Source organism: Vulpes vulpes, chromosome 9, assembly GCF_048418805.1.
Source record: "Vulpes vulpes isolate BD-2025 chromosome 9, VulVul3, whole genome shotgun sequence".
Taxonomy (NCBI): Eukaryota; Metazoa; Chordata; class Mammalia; order Carnivora; family Canidae; genus Vulpes; species Vulpes vulpes.
In genome coordinates, this window is record NC_132788.1 from 67,290,637 (window position 1) to 67,314,534 (window position 23,898).

General features: G+C 38.1%; 1 long non-coding RNA gene across 1 annotated transcript in view; it reads right to left on the bottom strand.

Annotated features, from left to right (window-relative positions):
* Positions 1 to 1,310: 1,310 nt before the first annotated feature.
* LOC140593910 (uncharacterized) overlaps positions 1,311 to 23,898 on the bottom strand; it is a 96,382-nt gene continuing 73,794 nt past the window's right edge. Inside the window, exon 3 of the long non-coding RNA XR_011994333.1 lies at positions 1,311 to 5,048. This is a non-coding gene — a long non-coding RNA (uncharacterized lncRNA). The remainder of the gene's footprint in view (positions 5,049 to 23,898) is intronic.

The window sequence follows — 23,898 nt, forward strand, 5'->3', positions numbered from 1 at the left end:
AAGTAAACGTAAGAGAAATAGTGTATTGAAGTTCCAGAAAGGCATCAACAGGTTCTTTCATGATAACATTATAGACCAATACAGCAAAGTGGGAACTGAAGGACAGTAACCATTGAGAGGGTTCATAAAGTGGTCAAAAAGCAATACCTAAGGGTGAAGAGGAATTGATTTTCAATGCTTTTTAAGCCCGTGTCTGTGACTTGGTCCAGGGTGATCAGTGTCAGAGGAGAGGATGGAGACAGTCTCTAGGGAAATGCCAACTCTGTGCCAGGTAAGCACAGAAGAGTTCTGTTTGTATTAGGGGATGGTGCAGCATCTTGCAAAGAGAGATGGGTAAGAGAGGGACCAATCAGGATGTTTTATAATGAGGCACTTAAAGCTCATAACTGAATGAGCCCCCAAATCTGAAGCCAAGGCCACAGAATTAAAGACACCAGTTATCAGAAAGAAAGAAAGCTTTGAGCAAAGAAGAGGTCACACAATATCCCCTGAAACATTCCTAAGCATTTTAAGGGGACTCTCACATGTGGCAGGTCTTTTCAGGGATATCTTAAAGGTACTTTAATTGGGGCAGAAAAATTCTAGAGTGAGCAACCAATACAGCGGGAGTAGAGTGGCAAGTCATCCCAGTTGCCTGTCACTGAAAGACTCCAAGGATGTGTGTACTTTCACTTTTAAGACCAGGACAAGTTGGTTACTCTAATAGCGAGGGCATATAAAACCATGTCGCATGAGGACATATTGAAAACACAACCATAATGGTAGCACTCGCCATTTGGCAAACTCTCTTTCAAGCACTTGAATGCATAGCTTCATTTCATCTTCATGGCCATCTTCATGAGGCCAAAACTGAGGATTATGAGAGCTGAATAATTGTCCAGGGACACTTCTAATAAGTGTCAGAATCCCAAATTGAACTTGAGCCACTGGATTTCAGAGCCTGCAGCCTTAAACCCTTCAGAAGATATAAAGGACCTCAATCAATAGTTATATCATTGTTTGAGGAGCTGTCATGGGAGAAAGATGGCACTTATTTCACCAAACTGTGGTGTTCAGTGAGTATACGCAGTCATGGAGAGACAGGGTTCCAAATTTTTCAACTTTCCAGGGTGGAATAGGCTGCTCCAAAAAGCCAATGCCCAGAGCTTGGTAGGAATGCTTGGCAAATATGCAAACATTGCATAATTGACCAATCTTTAAAATTACTCCTAACAAGGAGATGCTATTTTTTTAACTTACTTTTCTGGCAAGGTCAAAATTAAGAAAAGACTCCCACCCACACTCACAAAATTGACTTTAAAAGCACAATAGAAAAGCAACTTATTTTATTTTACGGCAAAACTTGTGATTCATCATAAATCCCCATGCTTTTTTAATAAATGCTGATGTACCATATGCCCCCTTCAGTTTAAATTTGAGTGTAAATCATAAAATGTCCATAATCCAAAACGCTTTATGTGTTTTTATGATCACAGAAGGCTGCCTTGCCTTCCATTCATGATTAATTTTTTTTGATGGCTCCCTCTAGATCTCAGAAAATAATTAAAACTAATGAACAATCCGCAATGGCAGTAAAGCAATGAGCATATTGTTTCCTGTCTGGACTCAAAGCTTGATCAAAGGGAAGACTTACTGAGACACAACAGCTTCTGTGTCTTTCTTCACTTCCGGACCACCCACTGAGATGGAATGACAGCTTCAGGGAAAATCATGAATTAGGATTTTTTTTTTTAGCACTTCATAGAATAGTTAGAGTTTGCAAAAATACAATAAGTCACTGGAACTGCTGATTCTCCAACAGAGAAGGATTCTGAGATATGCACTCTTCGTTTTCTCTTACCGCTTTCCTGTATCGGTGGACCCATGTTTTCATTAAACTAGATCTGCTACTCACAAATATCATATCTCGACAGTAGCAAGCAAGCAAGAAAGGAAAGGGAAAGAAAAGGAAAGAGAAAGAAATGAAAAGAAAAAGAAGCATTCACAAATTACCATTTTATCTTATTTTTCTAAGTTCAATGATACATTTTTGACAGATAATATATCTATATATAGAGAGAGTATTTTATTCAGGGGTTTACCCAGTCAAAGAAGAAAAGGAAAGCTTCAGGTTAAATCAATCCTTTTGAGGATGGGAAGTTGAATTGTGAGATGCTTTTTCAGAAGGAAAGAGGGGAATGGAAATTCTGGGGAAGGATTGATTACTCCCATCCAGTTGCTGTCATATATTCTGTGGCTCCATCTATGGGAAAGTGCTTGACTTTCTTGGATGACTTGACACTTAACTCAATTTAATTTGACCAGTCAAGCAATTAACAAATCATAGTCAATCAAAATAGAAGCTTTGTCTTCTTTTGCTTTTCTTCTGCAAATGACTTTTTTTTTAAATAAGTCCCATGCATTAAAGATAGAGCCAAAGTGAATTAGCTTTTATCATCAACCTCAAAGGGGATTTAGATGATAATAAAAATATAGTCAATTCTTAATTGCTCTGAAGCTGATTACATTTGGGGCCTTCTGGAGAGTTTCTTCCTTCTTTCATTTCCTGTCTTTCTGTTTATTGGCTCCAAATGGGGAGGAAGAAACCACAGATGGTACAGAAGCACTTGTTAAAGGACTTTATATGAAAGAGTTGTCGGGAGTTGGTTAGATTTCCATCATCCAGGCTTGCTCCATTGTTTTATTGGCACAGCATGTTGAAAGTTGGCAATATTGTTCCAGAACTAAATGAGGAAGCTTCTGTGGACTTGCCACCATCATTGGCCCAGAGCAAAATCTCCCAAATGACCTCAGATTCTTTGTCTTTGTCATGCAGTCATTAAACCTCAAGAATGGAAAAGCTTAGCTGTTCCCTTCTGAGCCCCTTGGGTCAAACCTTACTCTCAGAAAAGGATGTCATACCTACAGAATTTCAGATGGGTTTTTAAATCTCTATTTATTGTAGAATAAAAGAGATTAGGGGTTGAAAGGGCAGCAGGCATCTGAGTTGGTAGAAGAAAAATTCTAGCAAATAGGGGACAGAGTTAAGCCACCTCAACTGCTAAAGTCATATTTTATATACTACACACTCATTTAGCATGTATCTGAGATCATCTGCCCATACATAAGCAAGGGCAGAGTTCTTAACCAGGGTCACTTGACAAAGGTCTAGTTCAGGGCTCAGCAATCTACATCCCACAAATCAAATCAAGCCCACGACCTGTTATCATATGGCCTATGAGCTGAGAATGTTTTTCACATTTTGAAATGGGTGAAAAAAATTAAGATTTCATGACACATGGAAATGGTATGAATCCAAATTTTGGTGTGCACTAAAACTGTTTTTTGTAACATAGCCATGCGCACTTATTTACATGTTGCTTGTGGATTCTTTCACACTATGGCAGCAGCGTTAGGTATTGGTGAAAGCCCATGGTGACTAAAACATTGTCCTTTTGGAAAAAATTTTGCCAAGCTTCAGTCTGGGTCAGTGTTTTAAAACTATTTCCTAAGGATCCTCAAAAGAGCTCACCTCAGACTGGAGAATGGGAAGGAAATGCTCCAGAAAGAGGCCATATAGAAGATGTCTCATTCTGCCACAGTTGTTCTGCTTTTAACTCTTACACTTCAGATATCATGATTGAGCAGAGGTTTCTCTGGAAGAAAGCTAGAACTGGGAACTGGAAACCTCTCCCTTTGCCATTCATCTCAGCTCTTAGTGTCTTCACTTCTTTTTTCGATCTGTTATGTTCTCATCCTGTCTCTCCCTGATTTCTTCAGCTTCTGTATGCTTCCTTATTCCTTTTTAAACATGCTTTCTTAGATTCCTTCTTATATGTGCGTATGGTTTACCATGGCATCCTTATAACTTCTGCTCCACAATTATTTTGAAAATTCCTTCTGTTTCTCTCCCAGAGGGAAAAAAATTAGTGGTTAAGAGCATGAGTTTTAGAGCCAGGCTGTCCAGTTTTGAATCCTGGTCCTTCTACTTACCTTACCAGCTGTCAAGTTACTTTGCCTTACTGGGCTTCAGTTTTCCTCATGATTAAAATGGGGTTAATAATTGTATTTATCTCATAAGGCTGTGGTGAGAAATGAATAATATGTGTAAGGTAGTTAGAACTATGCCTGGAGTCTAGTAAGCATGAAATAGGTGTTTACTATTACCAGCATCTGATTGGCCCACTTCAGCTGTGAATGGGTCTCTCATCACCTTAAAAGATTTTTTAGTACCGATCTTTTTGTCAGCTACCAATCCTAGAGATTTAATCAACAAAGGTTGGGTGATAGAGTTTGATAGATTGCATTAAAGGCCCCAATTTTTTACCCCTCCTTATATCTACTTCTCCTGCCTTGACTCTATGCTTTGTGTGTAATTTGCTTTGGCCAGTGGAAAGTTGGCAGACATAATACAAGCAGAGGCTTGAAAAGCACTTGCACCATTGGGCTCATGCTCTCTGCCATTGTCCTGAGAAGGGCATGCCCAAATTGATCCACTAATTATAAGAGGAGAATGAAAAATTTGTGAAGCAGAGCCATCCCTGGCCCAACCAGCCCAGATGTGCCAGCCCCTAGTCAACCTGCAGCCTAATGAGAAATAAGACACGATTTTATGCCTTCAGGTTTTCTCTGCTATCATGTTTTAGGTGATTTGTTACAGAGCATAAACCATACTAGGAAGAAAAATATCTGGTTAAATCCAGTAACTTACTAATTTATGAAATAAATAATCACACTCAAGCATATGCATAAAATATTTTTGACTGAATTCATCAAGATTTTTTTCTTTCGAACTATGTAATTCACAGTTCCTAACCAGAGTTCCTAATTCAGAATTCCAAATGTTTTCTTTCCTTCCATTGACTCATCTGACTAAATTTCTTGAGCCATTTTTCTCAAATACTCCACAGGTTATCTCTAAAAGGTTGAAACAAGTCATTTTGCCTTGCCAGTGCAAATCCTCTTTGGGATCCTCTTAAAACTCATCTGCTGTCAAAGGGCACTGTAGGTGGTTTGCATAGCCATGAAGGGTGAAATTGATTTCCAGATGTCCAACTCAGTGGGGTTTCCTGTGGGGTTTGAGGAGAAACAAAGTAGAGTTAATGGGAGTGGATGACCAGGCAGACTTCTACATATTTCTAAAATAGAGATATTTTCTTTCAAGGGAGAAATAGAATAAGACCAATATAGACAAACATGTATTAACAAAGGTTGACCTCAAACCTAATTTTTATTTTAGAAATCCATCTAGTGAAGCTGAGACTAGAGATACAGGGCCAAAAATGGTGAATATAAATTGAAAGCCAAGATTTTTATTTAGCCTTTGGTATCAGATGTGTTTATTGTCTAAATAGGCCAGGCAGTCTGGGATCAGGATACAATTTATAATCAAAAGAAGAGAATTGAAGAAATGCCTCCCAGTAAATGATACTGAACATTGTCCCTTCTCATGCCTTGCCTTCTAGGGTAGCTGTTTAGGTTTTATTTCCCCATGTGTGTGAAGCAGCAGTATTGAGCAATGGTTAACTGCACTAATTTTAGAGCCTGACTGCCTAGGTTCAAATACTGATTCTACTACGTTTTAGCCATGTAAATTTGGACAAGTCACTTAACCTTGCTGTCCTCTTGTAAGGCTGTTATGAGGATTAAATTACTGTTAAATACCCCAAAGAGTGCTGGACACATACTAAGACTATAAATGTCTCTAGTTGTTACAGCTATTACTACTATTTTGGTGAAAAATCCTATGTGTGTTCTGCAGAACCACTTCTTCTTTTACTTTAAAAGTCTACAAATATTGACTCTCTTCTCCATCATCCTGCCTGGCCGATAGAATCATCACCTGGTACAGCGATAGACTGAGGTTTGAGCATGTGACTCAATCTAACCAATGAGCTATATAAAACCTTTAGATTTGAACAGAAGTGTGAGGGGGATCCCTGGGTGGCGCAGCGGTTTGGCGCCTGCCTTTGGCCCAGGGCGCGATCCTGGAGACCCGGGATCGAATCCCACATCTGGCTCCTGGTGCATGGAGCCTGCTTCTCCCTCTGCCTGTGTCTCTGCCTCTCTCTCTCTCTCTCTATCATAAATAAATAAAAATTTTAAAAAAATTTTGAACAGAACTGTGAGAGACATGCATGCTTTCTTTCACTGTACATCAATTAATAAGAAAGTGGGCTGAGAATAAAACCCATTACAAAAAGTAAAACCAAGACCAGATTAAGGGCAGGTCCTAGCACATTGAAACCCTAGATTGATCCCTCCTGATTTTTTTTTTTTTATGTGAGGCTATAAATTTCCTTTTTTGCTTAAATGAGGTCAAGTGGGTTTAAAAGAAAGAGATCTGATATCCCTTATAATCATTTTTATAGAAAATTTTATGGAAACTTTGACTCATTTTTTGAAGTTTTTTATGGAGATCAGGCCATTTCAGCTTAAACTTGAATGAGCAAACATTAATTAATGGGAAAAAAATAGCAATCTCATTCAGACTGAGCTGCCAAGAATTGTAATTTTAGGGGATTTTTACTTTTATGTGAGGGGATTTGGAGCACAGAAGGTTACAGTGGAAATGACCACCTTGTGCTTTTGTCCTGAGTCATAGATTAAACCACTGTCAAATCTAAGAATTCATGGAATATAAAAATGGCAAATAGAAGAAAGCAGCTTTGATCTTGCCCTATCATGAGATTTACTCTCACAGTTTACAACTGGATGAAATACATAATGGAAGTATTGACAAAATAACTGTTTAAATGCATTGTCAGATTAATAGACTCAGTTATCTGCTTCATCAAGAACTATGAGTCAAGATTTGACATCATCCCTTCTCATATGTATCCAAAAGAATGAAAAAGAGTTTCTAAGCAGATGAGATTTTAAAATGGGTAAATTTTGCCTTCAATGAACTCTTCCCTGCTTCCCCTTCCTTTGCATGGGTTATTTGTCTTTTTCCTTCCTATTGTCCCTTTTGTGAAATGATTGTCTTTCTGTATAGGAGGACTCTCCACTATCTTTTCTGGTAATGGTCCCATCTTTGTGGCCCTGAAGGCATGCACATAGTTCAGGCCAAACCAGTCATAACCCTATCCCTCTACAGTACAGCGATTAGGCTAGGCTGTGGGCACATGAAACAAGTGGCTCTATTACAATCCTTCCACAATTTTTTTTTTCAATTTGAAGCTAAAGAGGAAGATTCTTTGCTTGTGTGGTAACAGCTGTTAGGGTATGAGTGCAAAGGTATCTACAGCCATGGAGAAAACAGGTCAACAATCAGCAATAGTAGAGTGATGCTATAATAGAGTGACATTAAAATGTACAGAATCAATCTTGGCAATATTCAAGACCTTAGTCCTGGTGGTTCCTGAAACCAATTCTGCCTCTGCCCATCCTATGATTTTGTTTTATAGTAAATAAATATGTCCTCACTTCTTGGGAAATAAATTCTGGTATCAGCTCTGACACATAAGGAGCTTGGGAGACATATTCCCATCATTACAAGAAAAAGCTGGGGAAACTGATAATCAGTTACTTTCTTGAAAATCCTGAGGGCCACAGACTTTGGGATACCCACATTTCCATGAGGTTTACTTCCAGGAACACCACTAGATGCTCATGATGCAGATGTAGATCACCAAAAGATCTACTCATGGCTCTGGCAGGGGTAGGGGAAAAGTAGTCATTATAAAATTCACCCAGAGCCTTCCCCACAACAAAGATCTACTCTCACAGAAAAAAAGACTTTGCTAGAGGTTTATCTGAGTAAGGGAAAGGGCATTCTTCTAGTTATGGTCCCTCAAGTCTTCTTGTCTTACTTGGGGGGGGGAGGGGAATAGACTCAGCAGGGGTCAGAGTTTCAAGGGAACAGATTGAAAATGCTATAGGCAGGGAAAGGAAAAAGAGGTGTGTAGAAGGGGGTGGGGAGTTATACTACTGTAGAAACACCAGTGAAGGTCAAAACGTCAAGATTCAGGCCCACTAAAACATCAAGATTTTTTTTTTTTAAGATTCATTTATTCATTCATGAGAGATGCAGAGAGAGAGAGGTAGAGACACGGACAGAGGGAGAAGCAGGCTCCCCACAGGAGCCCAATGCAGGACTCAATCCCAGGTCCCAGGATCATGACCTGAGCCAAAGGCAACCACCCAACCGCTGAGCCACCCAAGTGTCCCCAATACCAAGATTTAATCAGATTATAATCCTTCCTTTTCTCTACCCCTAGCATTATACCAACAGGGCCTCCATATAACCACAAAGGGTTATGGCAGAAAGAGCTACAAGATACAGACTATGTAAGGAAGTATACTTGAGAAAACCCAAAATCTAGAGGAGACAAAAACAAGAATACTAGAGGAATTTGAAGCTTCTGCCACCCATAGCTACAACAAACATTCAACATAGTCCCAGCCAAATTACCATAAATTCTTATTGATAAAGTCCTCTTTATCTCAGTTCCATTATGTGATAAAACAAATGCTTGCTTTCAACAAAAAAATTACAAGGCACACCAAAGGCAACAAAAAAGATAGTCTGAAGAGACAAAGCAGTTGTTAGAAATAGGCTCAGATATGACAGAGATGTAGGAATTGGTAGAGGGGATATTTAAAGTAACTATGATTGGGCAGCCTGGGTGGCTCAGTGGCTTAGCACCACCTTTGGCGAGGGTATGATCCTGGAGACCCAGGATGGAGTCCCACGTTGGGTTCCCTGCATGGGGCCTGCTTCTCCCTCTGCCGTGTCTCTGCCTCTGTGAGTGTGTGTGTCTCTGTGTGTGTCTCTCATGAATAAATAAATAAAATCTTTAAAAAATAATAGTAATAAAATAACTATGATTAATATAATATGACCTTTCATGGAAATTATAGAAAATGTGCAAGAAGTGGGTAGCATAGATTGAAACTCTAAGAGATCAATAGAAAATGCTAGAAATAAAAAACAATCAGAAATGAAGAATGTCTTCAATGGGTTCATTAGTAGATGACCCATTTGAGGTTATAATTCATGAATTTTAAGCTAAGTCAACAGAAACCAAATTGAAAGGAATAGAGAAAAAATAACAGAAAAACAAAAAGAATAGAACATCCAAAAACTTTGGGCAATTTCAGAAAGCATAAAAAACATGTAATTGGGATGTCACAAGAAGAATAAGAGAGGGAGTAGAAGAAATATTTGAATATAATGGCTGAGAAATGTTCAAAATTAACAACAAACACCAGACTACATATCTCAGAAGTTAAGAAAACACCAAAGAGGAAAATGCCAAAAACCACACCTAGGTATATCATATTTGAACTGCAGAAAACAGCAAAGAGAAAATCTTGAAAAAAGCCAGGGGAACAAAACATCTTACTTGTAAAAGAATAAAGGTAAGAATTAAAACATACTCCTTGTTAGGAATCATTTAGGAATGTGAAGTGGAATATTAACTGTAAAAGAGGCCCTTTGACCAACAACTGACAGTTTTATACCCAACAAAATTAATCCTTCAAAAATAAAGAAGATAGAGACTTTCTTAGACAAACAAAAATTGAGGGTATTTATCACCAGCAGACCTGCCCTGAAAAAAATATTTTTTAAAATTCAGATAAAAAGAAACTAAGTGTCAAAAACTTGGATCTCTATAAAGAAAGGAAAAACTTATGGAATACTAAAACTAAAGCAAAATCTTGTATTTTTCTTACTCTTATCTAAGAGATTACTGTTTAAAGAAAGAATGGTACCATTGTTTTAGTGATTATAACCTTTGGTTCAGTGAAATGAATGACAACAATGTCACTCAGGACAAGAGGGTTTGTTTGGGAATACCATGTGATAAGATATCTGAACTGCAAAAAAAAAAAAAAAAAAGTATTATTTGAAAGTGAACTTAGATTAATTTTAATATATATATAATTTATATATTTTAATGGATACAGAGCTTCAGTTTGGGAACATGCAAAAGTTCTGGAGATAGTTGGTGATGGTGCTTACTCTGCATTGTAGATATACTTAATATCACTGAACTTTACACCTAAAAATAATTAAAATGGTAAATTTTGTTATGTAAGATTTATGAAAATTAAAAAGTATAAAATGTAGATTTTAAACTCTAGGCCATCACTAAAAAGGCTTTTTTAAAAACATAATTGACCTTCTAAATGATTAATAAAATGGAATCATATAAAATGCTCAGTTAAAACTAGGGAAGGTAGAAAAACAGGAGAGAAAGTATCAAAGAACAAATACAGTGAATAAACAATAGTTACATACAGAGTAGAAATTATATCAATGATCATTTTAAATGTGAATGGTCTAAATACACCAATTAAAAGACAGAGACTGTTAGAGTGGATTAAAACAAACAAACAAAAAACCCATATCCAACTGTATGTTGTCTACAAGAAATCCATTTATGCTATAAAGACTTAAATAGGTTAAAGGTAAAGGAATATACCATCCTAATAGTAATTTTTTAAAAGCTTAAATTGCTATATTAATTTTGAGCAAAGCAGATTTTGGAACAAGAAAGATTATCAAGGACAAACAGGGGTGTTATATAAGATGAAGGATTCAGTTCTCCAAGCAAACATAACAATTCTCACTGTGTATGTATGTAACCAGAGTGTCAAAATACATGAAGCAAAAACAGATAGAACTGAAAGGAGAAATAGACAATTCCATTATCATAGTGGAGACTTCAACATTCTTCTGTCAGAAATTGATAGGTCAAGCAGGCTGAAAATCAGTAAGGATATAGATGACCTGAATAGCACTATCAGTCAGCTTGATCTAATTGACATATATAGAATACTCCATTCAACAACAGCAGTATTCACATTCTATCCAGACTTACATGGAACTTTCATTAAGAAAAACCACACTCTAGACTGTAATATACGCCTGAACAAATTTACACAAATTATATGAAGTATGTTCTCAGACCACAATGGAAATAAACTACAGGGGATCCCTGGGTGGCTCAGTGGTTTAGCACCTTCCTTCCGCCCAGGGCATGATCCTGGGGTCCCCGGATCGAGTCTTGCATCGGGCTCCCTGCATGGAACCTGCTTCTCCCTCTGCCTGTGTCTCTTCCTCTCTCTCTCTCTCTCTCTCTCTCTCTCTCGCTGAAAACAAAAGAAAAGAGAAATAAATAAAATACAAATACAATAATAGAAGCTTAACTGAGGAATTCCAAAGGGTCTTAAAATTAAACAACACACTTCAAAAATAACATGCACCTCAAAGAAAAAGTATCAAGAAAAGTGTGAAAATATTTTGAACTAGATGAAAATGAAAATACAACCTGCCAAATTATAGATGCAGCATAGCAGAAGTTGAAGAGAAATCTACAGCATAAAATACATACATTAGAAAAAAGAAAGATCTATAATGAATAATCAATCTATAATCAATAATAAATCCATATTATGTAATCAATACATATATTATAACAGAAGAAAGCTCATAATCAATAATCAATAATAAGCTTCCACCTTAGGGAATTCAGAAAGAAGAATAATTATTCCTAAACAAGCAGAAGAAAAGAAATAATAAAAATTAGAGGAAAAATCTATACATTGAAAATAATAGAGAAAATTAACAAAAGCCAAAGCTGGTTCTTTGAAAAGATAGTGTCTTAAGATAGATCAGATTTTTTTTATGTTACTTGCAATCAAAAGCTCTCATTAACCTATATCACAGTTATCTCTAGCTTCTAAATGTTTATCAGTTTTTCCCTTTCCACCTGCTGCTCTCTGCCCTTTGCAGAGGACGTTTTTCTAATAAACAGATTTACACTAAGGCATTCATGAAATAATATGTTAATCATCCTAGGACTACCGTCCATTGTTGTATTAGCAGCACCTGGTATGATGAAGGTGCTCAATAAATACTGGTTTCAAGGATAGGTAAATTACGGACATTTTAAACAGGAACTACCAGAAGTGATACGATCATCTTTAATGCTAGGAATTTGGAAACTGCAGAGTCTATATTGGTGAAGCTGCATGTGACAAATGTCCTTCAACACAGATTACATATACTGGGTCACCTCCTGAGACCAGCTCTCCAAAATTAGATTTGCAGGCTCATCTTTGTGATTAATATTTGCTCTTTCATTCTAGTTCCAGACTGGAGATGACATTTAATATCATCTGTGGTAAGCAAATGGATAATACACTTGCCAACTAAGTCTGTTCAAGCCAGGATCGTATGTATGAGAACGAGAAGGACATAGTTAGCCTTTACTCATCTCGTACACCACTGCAAACAGGGAAAAAAAAAAAAAAAATCTACTGGCCAGGGAGAGTGCTGCTCCTATTTTAAGTAGAGATGGTCAGCTTTAATTAGTGTTAGAGGCCCATATAAATTATGAAATTTAGCTCAGAAAGCCCCAGTGGTCTATTCCTTTATTCTGTCTAATGGTGTGACCTTATTACTGGTCTTAGATGCTTTTTTGTCATTGTTTGTTTAATTGGATATATAAATGGTAAATCTGTTCTATTATAGAAATGGTTCACAATAAGTTCTCTTTATAGGTAGATCAACTTAGAAAATTGGCTATCAAACCCAGGGCCCATCTGTGTTCTTTAAATGGTAATCATAGAGTATCTGGTGGTATTAATTAATGAAGATGGCATTAACATAGGAGAGCAACAAATATTTCCCTTAAAATGGTATCCTTCCTGAGCTTTTGTTCTCCCTGTTACCAAATAATTTCAGTCTTTGAAAAGTTCTTTGTCTTTAACTATTAACAGTAGAGGGTGAAATATAAGAAATAATTCCCTACTATATGAACTGCTAATTGCTACAATTAAAGTTTACAAAGGTTTTAAAAATGTGAAATGCTATATTGTCAAAATTGCATTTATAATAAAAAATTCACACTGCTGTTTTATCATGCATTTGGTAAAATATTTAAAATTGCAAGAAATCTCATTTTTATTTTTTTAGTTATTCATGAGAGACACAGAGAGAGGCAGAGACATAGGTAGAGGGAGAAGCAGGCTCCCTGTGAGGAGCCTGATGTGGGGATTTGATCCCAGGACTCTGGGATCATGACCTGAGCCAAAGGCAGATGCTCAAACATTGAGCCACCCAGGTGCCCTGAAATCTCATTTTTAGTTTAGAAAATAGATACCTGACATTTATTAATTAACTCCTATGTGCAAAGTACTCAGAGTACTCTTAATTTTCCTGACAGTGCTATAAGGTAAGTACTATTGCCTCAATTTAACATATGTGTTCATCTATTTTAAGCATTAAGTTCCTTGTCTAAGGTAGCAAGCCGAGATCAAATCTAGGTGTACTAAAAGTCATTCCATTTCAAATACAGTGCTTCTACAGAACTTCAGTTTCAGTGAACGTATGTTTATTAAGTAGTTACTATGTGCTAGGCCCCGATTTCAATACTGTGGTTACAGCAATTAATAGCACAGAGACCTTGCACCAGTGCTTATATTCTTTTTTTCCTAATGTTTTATCTAAATTCCATTAATTAATATATACTATATCATTAATTGCAGAGGTAGAATTCAGTGATTCGTTAGTTGCACACAACACCGATTCTCATTACTTCAAGTGCCCTTCCTAATGCTGGTCACCCTGTTACCCCACTCCCCTTCCTCCCTCCCCTCCAGCAACCCGCGGTTTGTTTTCTTATGGTTTGCCTCCCTCCCTGTTTCCATCTTATTTTATTTTTCCTTCCCTTCCCCTATGTTCATTTGTTGTTTCTTAAATTCCACATATGAATGAAATCATATGATATTTGTTTTTCTCTGACTGATTTATTTTGCCTGGTGTGATAGCCTCTAGTTTCATCCACATTGTTGCAATGGCAAGATTTCCTTCTTTTTGATGGCTGAGTAATAATCCTGTGTGTGTGTGTGTCTGTGTGTGCATAATGTTATTTAGCCATCAAAAAGAATGTTCTGGGGCACCTGGGTGGCTCAATCAGTTAAGTACATCCCTCTGGCTCAGGCTCAGGTCATGATCCCAGGGTCCTGGGACCAAGCCCCATGTCAGGCTCCCTGCTAAACAGGGAGCCTGCTTCTCCCTCTCCACCCACGCCCTGCCCCACTCATGCTCTCCCTCTCTCTCAAATAAATAAATGAAATCTTAAAAAAAAAAAGAATATTCCATTGTTTATATATATAAAAGAATATTCCATTGTGTATGTGTGTGTATATATATATGTATATATATATATATATATATATCATTATGTATATATATCACATCTTCTGTATCCATTCATCTGTCGATGGACATCTGGGCTCTCTCCATATTTTGGCTACTTGTGGACATTCTTACAGTGTTGGTGAGAATGCAAACTGGCACAGCCACTCTGGAAAACAGTATGGAGTTTCCTCAAAAAGTTAAAAATAGAGCTATCCTACCACCCAGCAATCACACTACTAGGTATTTATCCAAAGGATAGAAACAGTTATTAGAAGGGGTACATAGCAGCAATGCCCACAGTAGCCCAGTGCTTATATTCCAATGGAGATTTTTTTAATTACCCGAGGAGCAATTCAGGAGACCAGAGGAGCAAGAAGCTCTGAGAGTTAAGTACATAAAGAAGAGACTATTTACATTGCATTGTTCTTCTCTCTTCCCCAGAGAACTGTTCTTTTTTCATGTGGCACAAAATTTAGGGAAGTTACATATAAGAAAAGGCAAAGGAGTTAAAAAGTCCATTTCCATTCAGTAACCGGAAATGAGGAGTATAAGCAGCTAAATGGTTTCCCTTAGCTGGTCTCATCCCACTGCCAGTGTGAATTTGAACTCTTTCATTAATGTCGTATCTGTTAATAGATAAGTCTTGGTCTTTGTGGTATAGAAAAATTTGTAGTGTGAAATTTTGAGAAATAGTCTGGAGATTCTCTGTCTCTGCAAAACGGATATGTTCCATCACTAAATTGGAATAATTGCTGGGTTTTTGCAATTTCCAGAAAATATAACTTAATGGATAAAATTTTCTCAATTTTAAGCTTTTCTTTGCCAAAATTTTTCTGCTTTTCTGCACCTGCTACTGCTCATCTGCTGGTGAGTGGTAGCTGATAACAAATCAAATGAATAAGTAGCAAGCAAAAGTTAATGCAAACAGCCAATCACTCTTAATTCAACAGCATGTTTTTTATGGATGTGTGTTTGTGGTTATGATTTTATATTGTGACATACAATAGAGCCATATTTTCTGCCTGAAATTGTTCCTAGAATTAAATGTATCAATATTTCGTAGTGTTCTATGAAGCATATAATAACTTTCAAGCGTTCTGTCATTATGAACTTTTTAAAAAAGATCATGAAAGTATTGTTTTTGTGGATCGTAAGACAGATATGGAAATCACACCCTCTGGCATATATACCCTAATAACTCCCAACCTCAGCTTAGTCAAACTGCCAGGAGAAGGAGGGGCAGAGTTGGGCCTCTCATCTTACATTCCTAGCACTATCTATGTGGTGAAATCATGACAGAGTACTGAGCCCTCCCAAAAGAGGAGAAATGGTTCCAGTAGGGTGCTCATTGGGCCATATTTTCCTAGTGAGCAGGTTCCTAGCTTGGACTACTAAATAAATACCATAGACTTTAAGCCAAAAACAGACATAATACTGAAGGCTGAGAAGTCCAAGATCAAGGTGCCAGCTGATTCAGTCCCTGGCGAGGCCCTGCTTCCTGGCTTGTAGACAGCTGTCTCTTCTTGTTGTGCCCTCAAATTGCAGACAGATAGAAAGTTCACTACTCTCTTCTTATAAAGACATAAATTCAATCATGATGACCTTACTTTTGTGACCTCATCTAACCCTAATTATCTCCCAAAGGACCCATCCCTAAATGCCATCATGTTGGGGTTAGGGCTTCAACAAATGAATCTGAGGCCATATGCATTTCAAACCATAGCAGGACAATACCTGTACCTTGTCAGGAATGCAATGATGTCCCACTTTACTCTTCAATTTCTGTCCCCATTCTGTAAGGGCACTCTTCCCACCCCCTTTTTAACTTCTTCCTTATGATAAAGATCAGAAGCTTAAATCCAAGGGTTAGGACAGATGCTCATGTTCCAATTTAGTTGTACCAAAAAGGTCACCCATTGGAATTTAGTGTTTGCCACATGACTGCTAAGCTCTTACCTTATTCCCCATTCTATGAATTATTCTTCCTCAGATACACGCTTCTTGCGTTGACAGCCTAAAAAGAAAGAAGTAGCAAGGCAAGACACAGCTCCCATTCACTTTCTTCCCTACCAGAGTATATTACATAATTATGCACCAAGCTGCGACCTCTGACCTCAATACAGCTGTTTCTGTGCTCTATCTAGTAAACATACATACTAATTATTCAGTTCAGTAGGCTCCTTGGTCCCCTATATTATTTGAACTTTCTAGGTCATTTAGTATGATGGGCCACTCCCTCTGTTAAATATTTGCTCCTTTTTAAATTTTCAACACAACCTTATCCCTAGCATCTTCCTAGTTTTATGACAACTACCATTTGTTTCCTGATTCCTCTTTATATTCCCTTTTAAGGCATTGCCCATAACTCCTATCTCTGCTCACACCTTGTACTCATCCTCTGTGCTCTTATCCAGCCCCATGCATTCATCTGTTACCTGTACACTAGTGATTCCCAACCACTTAAACAGCCCAGGTCCTTCCTTGGAGCTCCAGGGCACTTTTCCCATTTACACACTAGTTGTCCCTAACTGGATGTCCCACAGATACTCTAAAGTGAACTCTCCCCAAATGGAACCTTTCGATAATTTACTTACCTTCCCCTAGATTCCTTCTCCTACACTCTCAATTATGATGATGATGATTTTAATGAAGATAAAGGAAGAGAAGAAGAAAGCAAATTAATATAAATACTGTCCTCTAGTGCAGTTCTAAGTGCTTTTTGTATGTTAAATCAGTGAGTCCTTGCATCAGTTCTAAAGCGTAAATGATATTACTACATTCATTTTGAAGATAAAGAAATGGAGACAGAGAGAAACTTGTCCAAATTTACTTAGTCAGTACTGGCAGTGTCAGGATTCAAACCCAGGGAGAGTGGCTCTCAATACTACCTTGAATACTATTTCTCCCTATCTCAAGATACAATACTACCACCCATCTAGTCACCTGAGGATGAACATAATACCTCTCTCTTCCTTAAAATACCATCAGCCACCCCCAGGCATCTTAAATACATGCTTAGCAGAGAGGATAGTGGAGAAAGGAGAGAAAAGCCTTTCCATTGTGCTGGAGTTCTACAATGGTAAATCTATGAACAAGCATTAAAAATCACTCATAATTTTTTAAAAAGCTCGTATCCTGGTCTGGGATTTCATGTCCTATTTCTGAATATTGTTCAAACATTTATTCTACACAGCATGACTGATATAGGAAATGACATTAAAATAATGCTTCGGTTAACAGAGTAGAATACAGAATGTGTGCTTAGGTAAAATGAGCTGAATTATTCTCCTTCCAAGGAGCATTTTTCCTTAGCACAGAACACAGAAAAAAGGATGGGGTCCTTTGGCAGGATCTTCAAATTCCATCACAGGTAGGCTCAGTACAGTAGGATTATAACATAAAAATTTTTTAAGAGGGTAACATGAATAATATTGCCTTATTAATAATGCTTTTTGGTCCATGGATAATGGATTTTAGGAGGAGCTTATTTTGAACTAAAATGTCCTCTTCATGAAGAGTGTTCAGTATACACCATAGTTTTCAAGCCTGAATATTGAGAGCATGTTATAGATGTTGATTCTGCTAAGTAAATGTTATAGATAGGGAGGCAGGATTTTAATAGAGACTATTTCATAAAGTTTTCCCCCAATATTTGAGGAACATAAACTAACATAACTGTTCTCTCTTATAACTTGAGCTGGTTCCATCCAAGAAATATTTGTTAAACAAAGATGCTCTATCAGGTACCAAGGTACCAGGTACAAACACAGCAGTAGTGGGACAGACATGAACTTTGCCCTCAAAATACTGGAAGATAGAGTTAAAAGGGATAAAAAGGGAAGCAGAAAAATCAAATAATTGTAAGTCATGAAAGGATATATGAGGGAAACAAAAAGCAAGCCTTATATATAACATAATTCACAGGATCTCTCTAAGAGCAATCAAGGAAGGCTTCTCTGAGGAGACAATAGACAAACTGGATCCTGAAGGTTGAAGAGATATGTTAACATTCATCCCCCCACATCCATCCACCATACCTAGGAGGGGGATGAAATACTTCTCTTCTCTTTGCTCTATTCCCTTCCATGTTTATCTTCCTGATTCCATTTGTTGTACATAATACATTTCCTAGCAATAGATAAAGTCATTCCAAAACCTTAAGCCAAGCTCTGTTCACCAAAGTGCTCTTGCCACTGCTCTCAAAGTGCTAGGTCCCAATTAAAAAAAAAATGGATAAAAATCTCAATAGACATTTCTCCAAAGAAGATATAAAAATGGCCACCAGGCACATGAAAGGATATTTTGCCTCATTAACTATCAGGGAAGGGCAAATCAAAAGCACAATGAAATACCACTTCACACCCACTAGTATGGCTTTAATCAAAAAGACATGTATTTTTTCTCCATGACATTCCTTTACCTTTAAAGATATCCCTTTCTGTCTTTGTTCAGGAGGAAATCACTGTACAAAACTGGGTCTCTTATGGCAGTGTTAGCAAAATCCTAGCTCTAACATTTAAACACAGTCTCTTTCCACATATGGAAAAAATAAATAGCCCTTTCACTGACTTTACTCTAAAGTGATTTTTATCTTTCTCCCTCTCTCTCTCTTTCTCTACCCCTCTCCCACTCTCTCACATACACAAACACATACACACAAGTGCTACAGGTAATCATTTCATGTACTTTAGAACACAAATCCAGTGTGAGTAGTGCCCAGTCACAGGGCATGATAGAATGAGCTATGGAAAAGTTTACGTGATCTCTTCATTTACATAGCATTCTTAAACAACTGTATTAGTCAGAACTCTGTTATTTCAAGTGACAGAAACCCAACTCAAACCAGGTGTGTGAAGAAATAGAAAAAGTGAAACATATTAGCCTATCTATCTGGGGCATCCAAGGGTGGCTTTCATTCCTGGCTTCAGGACTCAGAGTATGAGTACTCTCCAACACACTCTCCATGTGGTGTGTGGCCCTGTTTTTCTCTGGACACTCACTATGTGCTCTCCTGCCTTAGGCAGGCTCTTAATACTTGATGAGAAAGGTGAGTTCGGGTAACCCTGGCCTGCATGTTCACAAATTCTGGCCAAAAACCAAGAACAAGCTGTCTCTCTGACAAATTTAGTGAAGTCTGGACATAGAATCTGATTGGTCTGGCTTTTGGTCACATGCTTGTTCCTGAGCCAGTCACCATTTCAAAGGGAGAAGTACACCAACTGGCCTAGCCTGGTCCATGTGTCCACTACAGTCACAGTTTAGGGGTTGAAGTGAGGAACTATGGATGACAGCCCCACGAAATCCACATGTGCTGGTGGAGGAGTTTCACAAAGGAAAAGAGGTTCTGTAAGTAGAAGGGAAATCTAAATACCTGCTGAACAGACAAAACCCAATCCCAGTGCAGTGCCCATCAGGTGCAGAATGTTCTACCCCTGAGTTCTGGAGCAGAACCAGGGATACCCACCCTCTGAAAGGGCTGACCGACCTGGACTCCAGTGCCATCTACCTGGGACCACCACCCTGTAGGTGCCCCCATTGCTCTTTTTCAGTCTCTACTACATTTTATCATATATTCTCTCTTTCCCTTCTGGAATCATTTCTCATCACAGGAGAATGGCAGACGCTTGATGAACTGCAATGCAAATGGGAAGCATCAGCCATGCTGCCATTTAAGAACAACTAAATTAGATATCACAATACACTCCATCAAACATTTTAAATGGTGCAATGAAATGAGAGGTTTATGGTTCCAAAAGCACTGATGATACATCTATACTTGTTTCAAATTGTTGTTTTATGCAAAGAGTTTGTAATACCAGCTGCCATGTTGTATGAACTGCTCCCTTTTTATCTTTGACCCAAGTAGCTCGATCAAAGTTTCATTCTAATATGAACAATGACTTGCAGCCTGTCAAGTTAGTTGGGTAAGCTTTGAAAAGTACAGGTTTCTTTGGGTCCAAAAAATGCTTTGTCAGTCTAGTTGAAGAGACAAGGTCTTTAAATTATCCCTAAGGTCTAGATGCATAGGAAAATGTCAACTGTTTCTTCAAGTCAGACTTAAATATCTAAATCTTACTAGTTAAGTGCAGAGGTAGTTTTGGTTTTTAAAAATGAGCTCTGTTGGGGAAGCCCTGGTGGCTCAGCGGTTTAAGCACCACTTTCAGCCCAGGGCGCCATCCTGGAGACCTGGGATTGAGTCCTACATCAGGCTCCCTGCATGGAGCCTGCTTCTCCCTCTGCCTGTGTCTCTGCCTCTCTTGATCTCTCTCTTTCCTTCTCTCTCTCTCTCTCTCTCTCTCTCCCCCCCTCTCTGTGGCTCTCTTGAATAAATAAAGTCTTAAAAAAAATGAGCTCAGTGTCTTGATGATTAACTATAAGCTGTAGTACAGTGAGCCTGGCTGGTATCAGGGGTCAAGGAAAACAACCGTGCTAAGATGTATGTGATAGTAGGAGCCACATAGCAAATGTTTATTGAGGGCCTGGTGTTTCCATTGTGCTCACAAAGAGGCATTTTACAAGTAAATTTGGTAAAGGAAGGGCCATTCTGAATTGTCTATGTACAGGCCTGAGTGCTGTTGGAAGAAATGAGGAAACAGGAAAACCAGTCTCCATCATGGAGAACTTTTTACTGCTATTAATAGCCAAAAGACTGAGACATAACAATAGTTTGAAGAAGAAGCTACAAATGCAAGGCCTCAGGGGCTGTGCCAGAAGATACTGGCCATACTGAACCACTTTCAGCCAATCCCTACTCATTATCACCTCCAGGACTTTGCATGTATTGTTCCCTCTGCTTGAAATGCTTACCTTCTCTTACTTCTTACCGCCTCCAGCCCCCGTGTCCTTCCATGGCCCTTCATCTTGGTATCTACTCATCATTTAGGTATTGCTTATATTTTTCCCCACTTTATATGTCTTCCTTAATTTTCCTCAACTCTCCTCTCCTAGCATCCCATTGCTAACATTTGTGACACTACATCTTATAACACAATTTTGTAACACTACATTCTGTTGAATTTGCCTTTTGTATTCAGCAAGTGAGCCTTAGTTTCCATAACATACAAATACAAAAATTTTAATGATTAGAAGAGTACAAGTTTTCTTTCTGTATTAAACAACAGTCCATTGAACCTTAACAGTGCAGGAGTAGCTTAGAGCTAGTTATTAAACTAGTCAGCTCAAAAGTGACACACATTACATCTTTTGCATTGTATTGGCAAGAACTTGTTCTGTGGCTCAATTTGGATGCAGAGAGGGGTGTGAAATATCCCTGACTAGACAACTGCTTACCGGCAACAGTGCTACTCCATGGAAGAGGGACATATATCTTTCGTTAACTGACCATCTCTGCCACCCCTATGTTCTTTGTCTTCCCCCTGAAAGTAGGGGCTATATCTCTATCTCCTAGACATGTTCATGAAATTAATGATTAGGCAATTATCTATCTACCTATATCCATATATGTATATATAGATATATTTATCAATATAGATCAGTAAATTTAATATTTGTAGATCAGAGACAACACTGAGAATATGTCATATAAATGTATAAATTTTCTCCAGAAAAAATGCAAATTCATGAAATTTTATCTGTAATTTCATATCTTACACGTCATAATATCACCTGTCCTCATTTAGATTGAAGCAAGACCCAGATGACAATCAAGCTTGCTCATTAAAATCTCTATGGGGGCCTTGGGCTCCATGTTAAGAATTATGGTGTAGGATACATAGCGTATCTGAACAAATTCTTTGCACCTTTGGTTGGTTGGTTGGACACTTACTTGCTTGGTTCGATCATGGGTTTTTAACCCTGGGAAATCCCACACAATTAAGCATTCCCTCCTCTATGTTCCCACAGCATTTCCTACATTCCGCTATCAGTACCTGATATATTTAGAAGGTGATCTCCCACTTAAGTTGATTAACTCATGTTCAGCACCTCAAAGTACCTATATAGTACACTGCACCGAATATATCTTGAAAGGAATGAACTGGATCAGTTGAGTGTCATCACTCTACAACATATGTTTTAAGGTAAATAAGCTGAACATCTGCCCTAAAGGGAAAACCTAGCGTAGCCCAGGAGTGACTGAAGGGACAGTTACATACCAGAGTGACTAATGCCCAGCTACAGGGGGAAGGCGGGCTCCATCTGGAAAACAGATGGAATGTTCCCTTTTAGTTCTAAACATAAATTAAATTTCACTATCTGCCAAAATGGAAAGTTAACAATGATTTTGAGCATTTTTTTCCTCCTTAAAGAAGAAAAAAAAGCCATTTGTTTATGAACTAAAACTTTGTGACAAATTTTGCTCCATATTGTGATTATAACACCTAATTTCCTAATTAAACATGCTAATTGTGAGTTACCTCACATGACTACAAAGCACAGAAGTATAATTATCTAATAAAAAAGCTTTTATGAAACTTTTGTGGGAAAGAGGGCTGGCTGAGGAGACAGCTGCTTAGCAAGAACAGGAGCAGTGCCACCTAGGGGCCCGCTATGTCTGAACTGCCAGTGGGTAACAATTACAATTTGGCTCTGAAAAATCCTTTCTGTAACTAGGGGCATGGTAGCAAAGCCACTGCATGGTGGAAAAGGAAGAACTTCTTGTGCACAAACAGGATTCTGCTCACTTCCAGGGTGAGACTGGAGCAGATGAAAATCTTCTATGTGGTGTTCATTCTCATGGGATTGTCTCCAATACCACCCCTAGTCCACATTCACAACTCCTCCTATCATGACCCGTCTCAGGAGGGTCTTAATGACTCCACTTTCCTGGGCTTTTATGAAGCAGAATCACAAGCAGAAGCACATGAGAGGCAAGTGACAAGTGGTGGAGTGGATCTCCAGAATAAACAACCGAGAGAAAAGGTGTAAGTAAGAACAGTGGATGTAGAACCATTCAGCTCAGATTTAAGAGGGTTTGCTGACTTGGTGTAGGAATGAGTTGGACAATGCAGGAAGGAACTTGGGAGGAGCTTTGCTGATCTGTGTGAATGGAATTCCTTTAAAGTTTTCCAGAAGGCACAAGTAAGGATTGTGATTTAAAAAAAAAAAAAAACCCTTCAATGGAAGTTCTGTGCTTTTTAGATAGTATGCATGTGTGTGTCTGTGTGTGTGTGTATAAATTCCAGCTGTTCTTTTCATAAATCATCATTATTACCACAATTAATACAACCACAATTATTTCCATGTCCTGGATGACCTCAGATTCAAGCATCGCTTCCTGTTCTCTTAGCTCTTTTGGTTTGTCTTTTTTTCCCCTCAACTCACCACCATCAAATCAATCAAGTGGGCCTTTGTCTTTCTACTCAGTAATCTAAAGTTCAAGGCAAGTAAACACTTAAAGCATACAAAAGAAATTGATAGAAAGATTGAACTAGGTTATATCAACGGACTGAGCTACAGCCACTATAATGTCCAATAATTATGTTCCTGTTACTCCCTGCAAGATGCTGTGTAATCCTCTCATCAAACAATGCATTAAAAATATTATCTATGAGCAAAACTATTGGGTTTGATTGGTTTTCCCATTGATGTTATATATTATAATTGAAGCTGTAACTCTTTAGCCATAAATTAAGTTGTACCATGTTGAAGTGACAGTAGATTTCATGGTGAGGTATGGAAAAGACACTTTGATGGTTCCTTGTCAAGATTTGGCTCCTGGTTCTTCTCTCCTTGAGGCAAGAGACCAGTTAGGCTTGATGTTTCCCAAAGCAGACTGGAGTGATAGCATGGTCTCATTTACT